This window comes from Macaca nemestrina, chromosome 8 (assembly GCF_043159975.1).
Source record: "Macaca nemestrina isolate mMacNem1 chromosome 8, mMacNem.hap1, whole genome shotgun sequence".
NCBI lineage: Eukaryota > Metazoa > Chordata > Mammalia > Primates > Cercopithecidae > Macaca > Macaca nemestrina.
Genome location: NC_092132.1, coordinates 47,590,153 through 47,603,744, shown reverse-complemented (window position 1 = coordinate 47,603,744; position 13,592 = coordinate 47,590,153). Strand labels below are relative to the sequence as shown.

The 13,592-nt window shown below is 44.9% G+C and overlaps 1 protein-coding gene across 1 annotated transcript in view; it reads left to right on the top strand.

The window, feature by feature from the left end:
- Window positions 1-13,592, top strand: part of LOC105476094 (lysosomal protein transmembrane 4 beta) — a 75,574-nt gene that overhangs the window by 48,026 nt on the left and 13,956 nt on the right.

Sequence of the window (13,592 nt, the reverse complement as noted above, 5' to 3'; positions counted from 1 at the left end):
GATATTGCTTCTGCATTGTATGACATTATATTAGCTCACCTTATATGTGAAGTTAAACCGAGATGTGATGTTTACAGGTAGGTTAAAAAAACCCTGCAAAGTTACTATGTCTTTATAATTTACCTTATGTGTGTATTCTTAGTAAAGTAGATGATCTCAGCCGGGCGCGGTGGCTCACGCCTGTGATCTCAGCACTGTGGGAGGCTGTGGCGGGTGGATCACAAGGTCAGGAGATCGAGACTATCCTGGCTAACACAGTGAAACCCCATCTCTACTAAAAATATTTTTATTTATTTATTTTTTTGTTGTTTTGTTTTTTTTTGTTTTTTTTTTTTTGAGGCGGAGTCTCGCTCTGTCGCCCAGGCTGGAGTGCAGTGGCGCGATCTCGGCTCACTGCAAGCTCCGCCTCCCGGGTTCCCGCCATTCTCCTGCCTCAGCCTCCCGAGTAGCTGGGACTACAGGCGCCGCCACCACGCCCGGCTAATTTTTTTGTATTTTTAGTGGAGACGGGGTTTCATTGTGTTAGCCAGGATGGTCTCGATCTCCTGACCTCGTGATCCGCCCGTCTCGGCCTCCCAAAGTGCTGGGATTACAGGCTTGAGCCACCGCGCCCGGCCCTAAAAATATTTTTAAAAATTAGCTGGGCGTGGCGGCGGGCGCCTGTAGTCTCAGCTGCTGGGGAGGCTGAGGCAGGAGAATGGCGTGAACCCAGGAGGCAGAGCTTGCAGTGAGCCAAGATCACGCCACTGCACTCCATCCTGGGCAACAGAGTGAGACTCTGTCTCAAAAAAAAGTAAAATAGATAATCTCTGTTCTGCTACTAGTGGTTCATACTTTAAAATTACAAACCTGTCATAAAAGATCTGTGAAAACGTGTCTTCACTGAAGAGTCTATGAAAGCATATGCACTTTATGTAAATTATCTTGAAATTTCCTGGCTCATGGTAAGATGAAGGTGTAATTCCTCACGGTGTCTCTGTCGTCACTGTTTTCAGCACAGTGCCTGATGTAATGCGCAGTACCACGAAGTGCTCCATGCACAGTTAGTGAAAACGATGCGGATGGATGACATGTAACTGTGTGGCGTGGGACAGGATGGGTGGGTCAAAATGGATAGGATTGGACTGAACAAGTGAAAGGAACACATAAATGGTAGGAGGTCAAATTTATACTAGAGCAGAGTTTTGTGTTTTTGTTTGTTATTTTTGTTTTTTTTCTGGTAACTTGTTCACTCTGACCTTACCGAAATAATCCAGCCTGTTCCTTACTTTCTTGTGTATATAATGAAACTAAAATAATTACAGACTTCGTATTAAATATATGGGTGTAGGCTGCTGTGTTACCGAGAACTCTGTGGGATAGCTAAAGTATGTTATACACGGACAGTTTTCCTAAATGCTCACCACACATTTCTTGAGTTCAATCAAATACGCATTAGCAGTGGTTTAACAGACAGCCGTGACCAGATGCACAAAACCTGGCATACCCAGATGCTGAGGAGGCTCGTTTTGGGAGTCTGCAGAATTCTGTGTATTGTTTACAGTAATCACGTGTTCTGCTTAACCCCTTTAAAAAATCACTCCTGGGCCAGGTGCAGTGGCTCACACCTGTAATCCCAGCACTTTGGGAGGCCGAGGCGGGCGGATCACGAGGTCAGGAGATTGAGACCATCCTGGTGAACACTGTGAAACCCCGTCTCAACTGAAAATACAAAAAAATTAGCTGGGCGTGGTGGTGGACGCCTGTAGTCCCAGCTTCTAGGGAGGCTGAGGCAGGAGAACGGCATTAACCTGGGAGGCGGCGGAGCTTGCAGTGAGCGGAGATCACGCCAGTGCACTCCAGCCTGGGCGACAGAGCAAGACTCCATCTCAAAAAAATAAAAATAAAAAAAATCACTCCTGGGTCTGTAACTCTCTTTAAAGAAATATCTATTCAAATTTTTTGTGATTTTGATAAAATTACTGGTTTAAGAATTTTTTTCCTTTTCTCTGAGTTGTTATTTTTTTATTTTTTTACCCATTAACTTTCTTTGTTTGTTTTTTGAGTTTCACCCAGGCTGGAGTGAAGTGGTAGGATCTCGGCTCACTGCAACCTCCGCCCCCCGGATTCAAGTGATTCTCCTGCCTCAGCCTGGAGATTATAGGTGGGATTATAGGTGCCCACCACCACGCCCAGCTAATTTTTGTATTTTTAGTAGAGACGGGGTGTCCCCATGTTGGCCAGGCTGGTCTCGAACTCCTGACCTCAGGTGATCCACCTGCCTTGTCCTCCCAAAGTGCTAGTATTGCAGATGTGAGCCATTGTGCCTGGCCTGTTTTACCCATTAACTTTTGCAGAAGGCAAGTTGTTAAGTATTTAGCCATCTGTAAATTTTTTTCTTTTTGTTAAACAAAAAAAACTCCATAATTAGTGTTCTACTGAACTAATGAAAAATGTAAGCAAAGTTTGAGATTTTTAAGTTTGAAGAACAATAAAGTTGTTAAACAAGATACATCAGAACCTCTTTGTAAATTTCACGGTGCGTAGGGCTTATAAAGCCACCATCTTTTAGAATTATCTCATAAGAGAATAATGCCCATATTACATGTGCTTGTTTTGATATTGTGGTGTTATGAAAGAGGAGGAGATACATAGGTTTTCATCCACAGTTCCTGGCTCAAAACTTCATAGCCATTGTTAGTCTTTGGTGATTACCGTAGGTGTGTCAGGCTTTACTTCTGCCCTTAGGTAGGATTCTAATCTCTGGCTTCCTTTCTAATTGTGGATCTGAAGACCTTCCCTAAAGAGGATCCAGCCCCATACCCTGAAGGAAGGAATGCTGGAGCTTCTTAGGGATAGCTGAACTCCTGGAGGTTCCTTGAGGGTGGTACACCCAGGAAGGGCTTGGAAGCTCCATGCTCCTTCCCCCATATCTATGAACCTCTTCATCTGTATCCCTTGTAGTATCCTTACAATAAACCAGTAAACCTCAGTAAGTGTTTCTGAGTCCAAAATGTCATGGGAACCTCAACTTGAAGGCTGGTTGGTCAAAAGGTCCTGAGGCCCAGACTTGCAGAGTGTCGGAGTGGGGAGGGGACACTTTTGGGGACTGGGCCGTTAACCTGTGGGATCTGACACTGTTTCCAGGTAGATAGTGTTATGTGGGTGTCTAAGTGAAGAGACAACCTGAAAATTTCAAGCTAAGTGTGAGCAACAAGGCTGTTTATTCACTCGAGTGCGAGTGGGCTGAGTCCGAAAAGAGAGTCAGCGAAGGGTGGTGGTATTGGAGCTAGTTTTATAGGTTAGGGGTAAGCAGTGGAAAGTTACAGTTAGGGGCCGTTTATTGCTTATTGCGGGGCAGGGGAGGAATGTTACAAGATACATTGTCACAAAGCGGGAGGGGTCACAGGGCACAATGTCACAAGGTTAATCGATCAGTTAGGGTAGAGCCTGTTACAATGGTAGAATGTTGCAAGGTTGGCTAATAAGCTAAGATGGGAGCTAGCTGTTTCTCTTCTTTTGTGGTTTTCCTGTTGTCCTAGACTTTCTGGCTCCAGGAGGCCTTCTGGATGTGTACATGTGGGTAACAGAGGTCAGGATGACTTGACCATGCTGCAGCTTTCTCAGAAGACCTCACATTCCCATCTTCTTATATTAATAATAGAAAAACAAAAATGAGAAAGAGTAGTGAAGTATGGTGAAACTTTATGGTGAAAATTTTGGGAGTAGTATGGAGGGATGATGGGCGGTGTTTCTCAGGGCTGCTTCAAGCAGGATTAGGGGCAGCGTGGGTACCTAAAGTGAGAGAGAAAGGTTAAACCGAAGGGAGACCTTGGGGCAGGGGGTGATATTGTCAGGTTGTTAAAAGGAACATATGTTGAATTGACTGGTTTGTAATAGCTTGGATGCTGTTTTGTATGAACTGAGAGATTAGCCTGAAAAGACAAGGTCCGAATAAGAGAAGAAGGATGAGCGCTAAGGGGCCTTTTAGTGGGAAGAGCCATGAAGCTAAGCTAGAGAATGGCCACATAGGTCCAGTATAACTATTTGCCTGATTAGTGAGTTTTTGAGCTCTGTCTTTAAGTTTTTTGATGTTGTCATATGCAAGGCCTGATTGATTTAAGTGAAAACAGCATTCTTCATTTAAGAATAGTCATGCCGGGCGCGGTGACTCAAGCCTGTAATCCCAGCACTTTGGGAGGCCGAGACGGGCGGATCACGAGGTCAGGAGATCGAGACCATCCTGGCTAACCCGGTGAAACCCCGTCTCTACTAAAAAAAATACAAAAAACTAGCCGGGCGAGGTGGCGGGCGCCTGTAATCCCAGCTACTCGGGAGGCTGAGGCAGGAGAATGGCGTAAACCCGGGAGGCGGAGCTTGCAGTGAGCTGAGATCTGGCCACTGCATTCCAGCCTGGGCGACAGAGCGAGACTCCGTCTCAAAAAAAAAAAAAAAAAAAAAAAGAATAGTCACAGTCCTCCTTTTTCAGCAGTAAGCAGATTGAGGCCTCCGCGATTTTGGAGGACAACTGTGGCTAAGGAATCGACTTGGGATTGGAGGACAGAAAGTGTTTGAGATGTATCGGTAACGCTAGCGGAGAAGTCGTTGGAGACTGTGAAATGTGGTGATAGAAGTTGCAAGGCCTGCTGTTCCGATTGCAGCAGTGGAAACTCCCAATCCTATAAGTGAGGGAATTCATGGAATGACTCTTTTTTGTCTTGTTGGAGTTACAAGGGGAATGGGGAGTTGGTCGCTTCTGTTTGCATACTGGGTTTTGGGAGTAAGGAAGATTTAAAGTGCAGGTGCCTGTCCAGTTAGCAGGGAGGCACATGTAGGTGGAAGAGCCGCAGAGGAAACAGAGTCCTTGAGGCAGGCAGAACTGGAAGTGCAGAGTAGAAAGGTGGTAAGAGTGTGTTCTGGAAGTGGGGTCCTGCACCAGAGCCCTAGGGATCCAGCAAGGGTAGCAGCTGTTAGAGATTGTAGTGGGGTTTGGTAGGTCAGTTGCATGGAGGTAGTAGAGGTTCTGTTTTCATGGTGTATGAGAAAGCGCTTGGTATCTACAAGTAGCCATTCACTGTTATTTATAAGACTAGGTATAAGCAGGCAAGAAGAAGGACTTGGAGGGGAATCTGTTGAACAGCGAGAGGGTAGCCAAGGATGGAGCGAGAGGCAAGGTAAGTGTCTTCCTAAACAAAAGTTCTGCTGATGTTTTTGAGACTCTTAGTGATGAGAGTGGGACTTTCCGTTATATGAAGCTGGAATGCTCCAGTTGGCTGGTTGATGTGAGTGTTGGGACTTTGGAGGTGAAGAGTAAAGGAACATAAGGAAGACGGGAGGTTACCCAAGGGAATTCCAGTAGGTAATTGTTGGGAGATGCATAAGGGAGCGGCAATGGGGATAGTTGTCTGTGTAATGAGGTGTCCAAGAACAGGGGGTGTGGAACTGATGTAGGGAGATAGACTTCGTAGGTAGGTAGGGAGAAGAGCAGCAGCCTGTTGGTATGAGATATTGGGGGAGTTTCTGCTGAATTTTTCTTTTCTTTTCTTTTCTTTTTTTTTTTTTTTTGAGACAGAGTTGCTCTGTAGCCCAGGCTGGAACGCAGTGGCACAACCTTGCTCACTGCTACCTCTGCCTCCCAGGTCCTGGTTCAAGCAATTCTCTTGCCTCAGCTTCGCGAGTAGCTGGGATTATAGGCATGCGCACCATGCCCTGCTAATTTTTGTGTTTTTAGTAGAGACAGGATTTCACCATGTTGGCCAGGCTGGTCTTGAACTCCTGACCTCGTGATCCACCTGCCCACCTTGGCCTCCCAGCATGCTGGGATTACAGGCACGAGCCACTGCGCCCGTCCCCTGCTGAATTTTCCAGAAAGTAAAGTTGTTTGGGAGAGTAAAGGTGTAGGGGTCACCGAAAGAGGTTTGGAGGTGTAGGTAGGGAGACAGGGGAGGTTGCCCAGTCAGCTAGTAGGGCAGGGACAGCTGTGTAGTAGGAGGAAAAGAGGGGAATGCATAGCCAACAATTTTTTGCTAAGGAAGAATTAGAGATGGTGAGGAGAGAGAGGGTGGGTGAGGTTGATGATATGTTGGAGATAATTAGGGAGGGGTAGAGGGTAGCAGGAGAATGGGAATGAGACACAAAGCAAGTAGAAAAGAATTTCATTGTGGTGGAAGAATTGGAGAGTGCCTTCCCACACAAGGTCACCTATCCACTCTAGGAGAGAGTTAAGGGTGGCAGCTGGAGGGTGAGACCAGGAGATGTCAGTTACAATGGTCTGGAGGAAAAGTGTGAACTGGCAACATAGACAAAAACAGGGCATTTAGAAGTAGGCTAGAATGGTGATTAGGGAGGTAGGTAGACATTAAATAGTGAGGTGACTGTGTAAAGGCCTGTTGTAAATGAAAGATACAAAGGCCTATTGTTCTTTTTCAGGAATGCGAGTAAGTTGAAGGGAAGTGGGGGAGAGTACTTGTGACTTCCAGAAGGAGGTAGAGGAGTTAGGCTGGTCGTTGGATGGGCACAGTTTTATCCTGGAGCGATGAACCCAGTGGGGAAGGTTCTGTAGACGGACCGTGGTTGGGGTGCTGTTAACGACCTGGTAGGGTCCTGTCCACTGAGGTTGTAGAGTTTGAGGGGTTAGGTTCTTAACAAGAACTGACCGTCCGGCCTGAGTGTCTTTATATGGCTGGGTATTTGGAGTAGGTAAAAGGAAATTGGCAGCTCGGTGGATTTCATGTCTAGCTTGTTGAAGGACTGGAAGATAGTTACCAAGAGGGCCGATGTCTGGAATGAGGTTGAGCCCTTATAAAAATGTGCGGCCACATAGGAGCTCAAAGGGGCTATACCTGTGGGTTATTGAGGGTTGGCTCGAATTCGAAGGAGAGCAAAGGGTAGAAGAACTGTCCAATCTTTTTTGAGTTGGAGGGTGAGTTTTTGTTAAGATGTGTTTTTAAGGCCGGGCGCGGTGGCTCAAGCCTGTAATCCCAGCACTTTGGGAGGCCGAGGCGGGCGGATCACGAGGTCAGGAGATCGAGACCATCCTGGCTGACACGGTGAAACCCCGTCTCTACTAAAAAATACAAAAAACTAGCCGGGCGAGGTGACGGGTGCCTGTAGTCCCAGCTACTGGGGAGGCTGAGGCAGGAGAATGGCGTGAACCCAGGAGGCGGAGCTTGCAGTGACCTGAGATCCGGCCACTGCACTCCAGCCTGGGCAGCAGAGCGAGACTCCGTCTCAAAAAAAAAAAAAAAAAAAAAAAAAAAAAAGATGTGTTTTTAAAAGACTGTTGGCCTTTTCTACTTTTCCTGAGGATAGAGGATGATAAGGGCATGGAGATTCCATTGAATACTGAGGGCTTGGGAAACTGCTTGGGTGATCTCACTAATGAAGGCTGGACTGTTATCAGATTGTATGGAGGTAGGAAGACCAAATCGAGGAATTATGTCAGTTAGGCAAGAAATGACTGCAGTGGCTTTTTCTGTCCCTGTAGGAAAGGCTTCAACCCATCCAGTAAAGGTATCAACCCAGACTAGGAGGTATTTGTATTTGTGGACTCGGGCATATGTGTGAAATCTACTTGCCAATCTTGTGTGGGGGTAAATCCTCAGGCCTGGTGTGTGGGCAAGGGATGGGGTTTGAGAAAGCCTTGGGGAGTAGTAGAGTGGCAGATAGAACAGTGAGATGTGTTTGTTTTGAGAATGGATTTCCATAACTGGAAAGAAATGAGGGGTTCTAAAAGATGGGCGAGAGGTTTGTATCCTACATGGAAGTGGTGATGAAAGGAAGAAAGGATGGAGTGGACTTGTGAGGCAGGGAGAAGGAATTTTCCATGGTCTAAGAACCACTTGCCCTAAGTTGGAAAGGACTGGTAGAGCAGGTTTTCAGAAGAAGAATAGGTGGGAATGATAGATAAAGAGAAGTATTGGTCTGGAGCGGAGACTGGAACGTGTGCAGGCACTGAGGCATTTGCTGCCTCTCTTGCTGTTTTGTCGGCGCAGGCATTTCCTTGGGCAATGGGGTCAGATTTTTTTGGTGCCCTTTGCAATGGATTACTCCGGCTTTGGCTGGAAGGAGGGCAGCTGTAAGGAGAGCCTTTATTAGATAGATCCAGCTGGTGTCTGCTGCTTGTTGGTGGGAGAAACCCCCACACCTTTGGTCACAGGAGCCTTCTACTTTGGTTGTTGTGGTATGAGAGCAGAGGAAGAACACAGCTTGAGAGCTTTGCCCAAAACAAATATACTTCTGGTTGTTTTTCTCCAGTAGAAATATTATAGAAATTAGGGTGCTTAGAGAATTTAAGAACCATGAGTAAATCACCAAAATGCATCCTACTAGCTTTTTGGAGAAAACTTCTGTTTTTCCCCTTTGGAAGACACAAAGGTATGGAATAACAGGTATGTTTTATTTAGGCTTAGTTATAAAATGTATCAGAATAGCTACACTTTTCAACTGGATGTTCCCACCTCTTCTAACAGTGTGCCTCTTTTCTTCAGAAGGGCTACCAGGTGGGCAGTAGTTTGGGGGAAATTGCTTGGTAGCGGCTGGTCATTCTCTGTCATTTTGTAATAACTTGCCACTTTTAAGATGAGGAAACTGAGGTACTGGTAATGTTACCATTTTCCCACAGTTCCCAGCGAGCCATTTTTAAAAATTTTCTTTTGAAAGAATTATATTCCTGGAAAAGGTAGATTTATCTTTTAACATAGTTGTATTGATGTAATCCACTCCAAAATATCAGGGTAGACCACCAGCTGAAGTCTCAGCTTTCTGACATTATTTATTTATTTATTTTTATTTGATTTTATTTTAAAATAAAATAAAGCAAGGCTCTGCATGTTTAAAAATTGTTTAGAACTAAAGGATTTAATGTTACCATTATCAATTAAAACCAGTTACTGAAGCCTCCCTCTGAGACTCTAATGGGGTTTGGAATGATCTAGATCTATCATTTTCCCTAGTCTCCATAGCTGTGTTAATAACTTCACCATGCGTAATAATGTATGTTTCTCTTTTGTTCACATCTTTGTTGGGAATCCACATTTACATAATAACATGTCATGCCTTGCTTTCACTTACTTTCAGATATTAGGCCAGATAGCTTTTCTCCCAGGTTGACCTCTGTGGAAAGATACTGGGGGCTCCTGCTGGTAGAAAATAAATGTAGTTTTTCCTCCTTCTCTAAAACAGTATACATATTATTATCCAGATGTGTTCTTTCCCAAAATTGTTCTCAGAGGGAGAATAGAGAAGAGTTATTAGATATTGGAGATCATTCTCTGGTTTAACCTCTCCTCCAGTTTCCCAGCTAAACCAAACCAAATGCTTTGAAAGGAATGCATAACACAGAAAGTCACAAACTGTTTATAATGCTTTAGAGTCATCCCACCCCCAGCACCCTTAGGCCATTGAAATAAGTAATGTAACTATTCATTTATTGAATAGTCATGTCCAAATGACTTAATAGTAGTCATTGGGGCAGTATCTTAACAAGTGCTGGGACATTTTCCTTGAAAATTTAAAATACAACAAAGTGCCCTTTTTTGAGTCGCTGCAGCTCCCTCAGGCGGGCCCGCTGGTGGCTTGGAGCGCCCTTTCTTTTAGGGCAATGTTATGGAAATCACATGGGTGTATATTGTGTAATACCACACTCTCCACTGCTGCCAAAATTTGGTCATAAGAGGAAAACATTTAAATACAAATCCTGTAGATCAGGGGCCCCCAAGCCCCAGGCTGCACAGCAGGAGGTGAGCAGCGGGCAAGCAAGCATTACAGCCTGAGCGCCAAGTATCAGATTAGCAGCAGCATCAGATTTTCACAGGAGCACAAACCCTGTTGTGAACTGCACATGCAACGAATCTAGGCTGCAAGCTCCTTTTGTAATACCCAACCTTGTATTAACACGAATAGACTCTCCCTTAGATACCTCACCTTGTTTTAATATGAATAGACTCTCCCTTAGCTGAGAAAATCGGATGGACTCCATTTGGCTCCTTCATTTACAAGACATCAAGGGCTCCTTACCTACCCCCTTCCTCGAAGACTTAACTTGTGCAAGCTGACTCTCAACATATCAAAGTGTCAATTAACTGATAAGGTACTGAGGCTAGCAATGTCCGCAGTTCCCAGGAATTCACTCGGGAGATAGTACCATAAAGTCCCCGCGTTCGTGTCGGGCAGATAACACCCAGAGCCCCCACACTATCACCTTGTGATGAATTTAAAGCCCCTGTACCTGTAACTGTTTGTTTCCCTGTAACCATTTGTCTTTTTAACTTTTTTTGTCTGTTTTACTTCTGTAAGATTGCTACAGCTCGAATCCCCCTCCCCTCTCTAAACCAAAGTATAAAAGAAAATCTAGCCCCTTCTTCGGGGCTGAATTTCGTGCTCTAGCTGTCTCTCAGTTGCCAGGTGATAAAGGACTCCTGAATTCGTCTCAAAGTCTGGCGTTTTCTCTCTAACTGGCTGGGTTACAATACTTTTGAGAATCTAATGCTTGATCTGAGGTGGAACAGTTTCATCCTGAAACCATCATCACACACACCCCCCTCACTCCACCACCAACCCCTTAGAAAAGTTGTCTTCCATGAAACCAGGGACCGCTGTTGTAGTTTATGGTAACAGGTTTCTGAGTCTCCCTCTGTCAGGCTGAAATACATAGGAGCGATATATCGGCTCACTGCAACCTCCACCCACTGGGTTCAAGCGATTCTCCTGCCTCAACCTCCTGAGTAGCTGGGACCACAGGCATGCGCCACCATGCCTGACTAATTTTTGTATTTTTGGTAGAGATAGGGTTTCATCATATTGGTCAGGCTGGTCTGGAACTCCTGACCTCAGGCTATCCACCTGCCTTGGCCTGCCGAAGTGCTGGGATTACAGGTGTGAGCTACTGCGTCCGACCACAAATTAAGGTTTTAAAAAGTGTTTCTTAAACCTATGTGACCTTGTTTACTAATACTAATAAAGGCCTGGATGGTGATAAGAGCCGGTATTATGTTAAATCTAAATGTAAGAAACCTGATTCCTCTGGAATTGTGGCACTCAAAAAGCAGTGAGATTGATATTTAGCCAAAATGGTATAAGAATTCTGATTCCAGATAAAAGAATCATAGTTGTGTAATGTAGGAAAATTCCTATTTAGGGAAAAACAGGAACATTTTTAACTCCATGGTATTTATTATGCCATGTCATATTGTAGGCTCTTACCCAGATTAACATTATATGCAAACTTACTGTTTTAACTTCAAAAAGTATTTTGCTATGTAGGGGCCTTCTTTTGTGTCTAACTGCTTGAAAAACGCAATTGAAGAAAGGTGAGTGTGGCTTCTTTGGTTTCAGAAAATAAGTATAAAGAGAAAATATATATATATACACACACACATACATAAATATATATATATATATTTATGGTGAGTGGTGACTGGGTCAAAGGCCAGATTATCTTCCCAGTTTCCTTTTCTTAATAAACTATCTTTGAGGCACCTGAGATTAATTAAGGCTGACCTTAGGTTGTCAAAAAACCACAAAACAAGGTATTGCCTAGGGGAATGGGAGTGGAGTCAGATTTAGTAGTGGTCGCAATGACTTTAAAAATTGTGCATGAAAAATTTCATGTTTTCCTCCTGCCACTTTTTTTTTTTTTTTTTTTTTCGGAGACAGAGTCTGACTCTGTCGCCCAGGCTGGAGTGCATTGGTGCAGTCTTGGCTCACCGCAGTCTCTGCTTCCCAGGTTCACGTTATTCTCCTGTCTCAGCCTCCCGAGTAGCTGGGACTACAGGCACATGCCACCGTGCCTGGCTAATTTTTGTATGTTTATTAGAGACGGGGTTTTTACCACGTTGGCCAGCTGGTCTCAAACTCCTGACCTCAGGTGATTCCCCCCACCTCAGCCACCCAAAGCACTCCTGCCACTTTTATTTTTTTTTTATTTTTTTCTTTTTGAGACAGAGTCTCGCTGCGTCACCCAGGCTGGAGTGCAGTGGCCGGATCTCAGCTCACTGCAAGCTCCGCCTCCCGGGTTCACGCCATTCTCCTGCCTCAGCCTCCCGCATAGCTGGGACTACAGGCGCCCGCCACCATGCCCGGCTAATTTTTTGTATTTTTTAGTAGAGACGGGGTTTCACTGGGTTAGCCAGGATGGTCTCGATCTCCTGACCTCATGATCCGCCCATCTCGGCCTCCCAAAGTGCTGGGATTACAGGCTTGAGCCATGGCACCCGGCTCCTGCCACTTTTAAAAGCAGGTTATTACTTCCTAGTATAGTTTGGATATGGTTAGAAACAAGTTCTTGACTGCATAAAGAGTTCTGTTTTTTTTTTCCCTTCATAAAAGTCATAATTAACTTTCCAAAATGGTTTGAAGAAGGCTTTGCCTAAGAGTAGTTACTACATTGGCTATTAATTTAGCATCCCTTTCAGTCCTGTGCACACCACATTCAGGTACATTAAAAGTGGCTCACAGCAAAACAGAGTTTTACCACTGTCATCTGCATAAATGAACCAGAGGGCCCCGGGGACAGTGATGGAGGAGGAGGAGAGAAAGAAGATTCTTCAGGAATTGGACTGGAAGAATTTGAAACTCTAGCCTGTCATTATTGGCTTTCAGCTTTCTTGCCTACTAAGTTTAGAAGAGAGATCTTATTACTAATATCTCAATTTTAGTTATCACTTTTCCCTTATAATTTAGTAATTTATATAATCTCTCCAAGCATTTTCTTTTCTTTTGATTTTAAAAGCCCAAAACAAAAGTGACAGGTTGATATGGAATAGATTTGGTAAACTCCCAAATAAGCTGAGAGAACACTAGGAGACTATTTCCAGAGGCAGGGTTAGAGGCAGTGAAGGTCTGGCCCAGGGCAGGAGTGCCAGGAGTGAGGCAGGCAGATGGGAGAACTGTCGGAGGTAGTTAAAAGTAGATCATTGAGGGAACTGGCATGACAGGAGCTCTCTTGTATGTGACTATCACTTAATGTAACGTATACAATCACGCACTTGCAGGGTAGGGTAACACCTTGAAACGTCATCTGGCCCAGCCACCTTTTGATGCCCTCATCTCCTCAACAGTGTGCCCACTGGTGCCATCCGGTGAGGGTTGAGTGAGTGCATTGATGCTCTACTCCTCTCTGCATCTCTTAGATCTCCCTACTTTAGTGTTTGTATCGTAGGTTTCTCTGCAGACATGTGGCAGTTGCTGCCCACCAGGCCTGTGCTGAGTGCTTTACATAGATTAGCTCAATCACACAAGAGTCCTTCATGTACTAGGTCCTATTAGTTCCTGTGTTGCAAAAGAGGAAACTGAGGCACCAAGAGGGTAACTCCCGAGGTCACCCTGCTGGTTGAGTGGCAGGAGGGGGACTACAACCTGATCAGCCTGGCTGCAGGCTGTTCTGACCCACTCACCTCCTCCTAACTGTTGTCCAGTTGTGACGGCAGCTGGGGCCATGTGTTCACACCACAGCTGTATTGCCCTGGGCCAATACCCCTGGGCTGTATCACCCAGGATGAGGAGTGAAACATGGACACTTTTTCATTCAGACAGTTCTTCTCGCGTACAGTCACAAACTTTAAAAGCAGTGGGATTTTCTGGTTTGTTGTTTGTTTGCTAGTTTTTACCTTTTC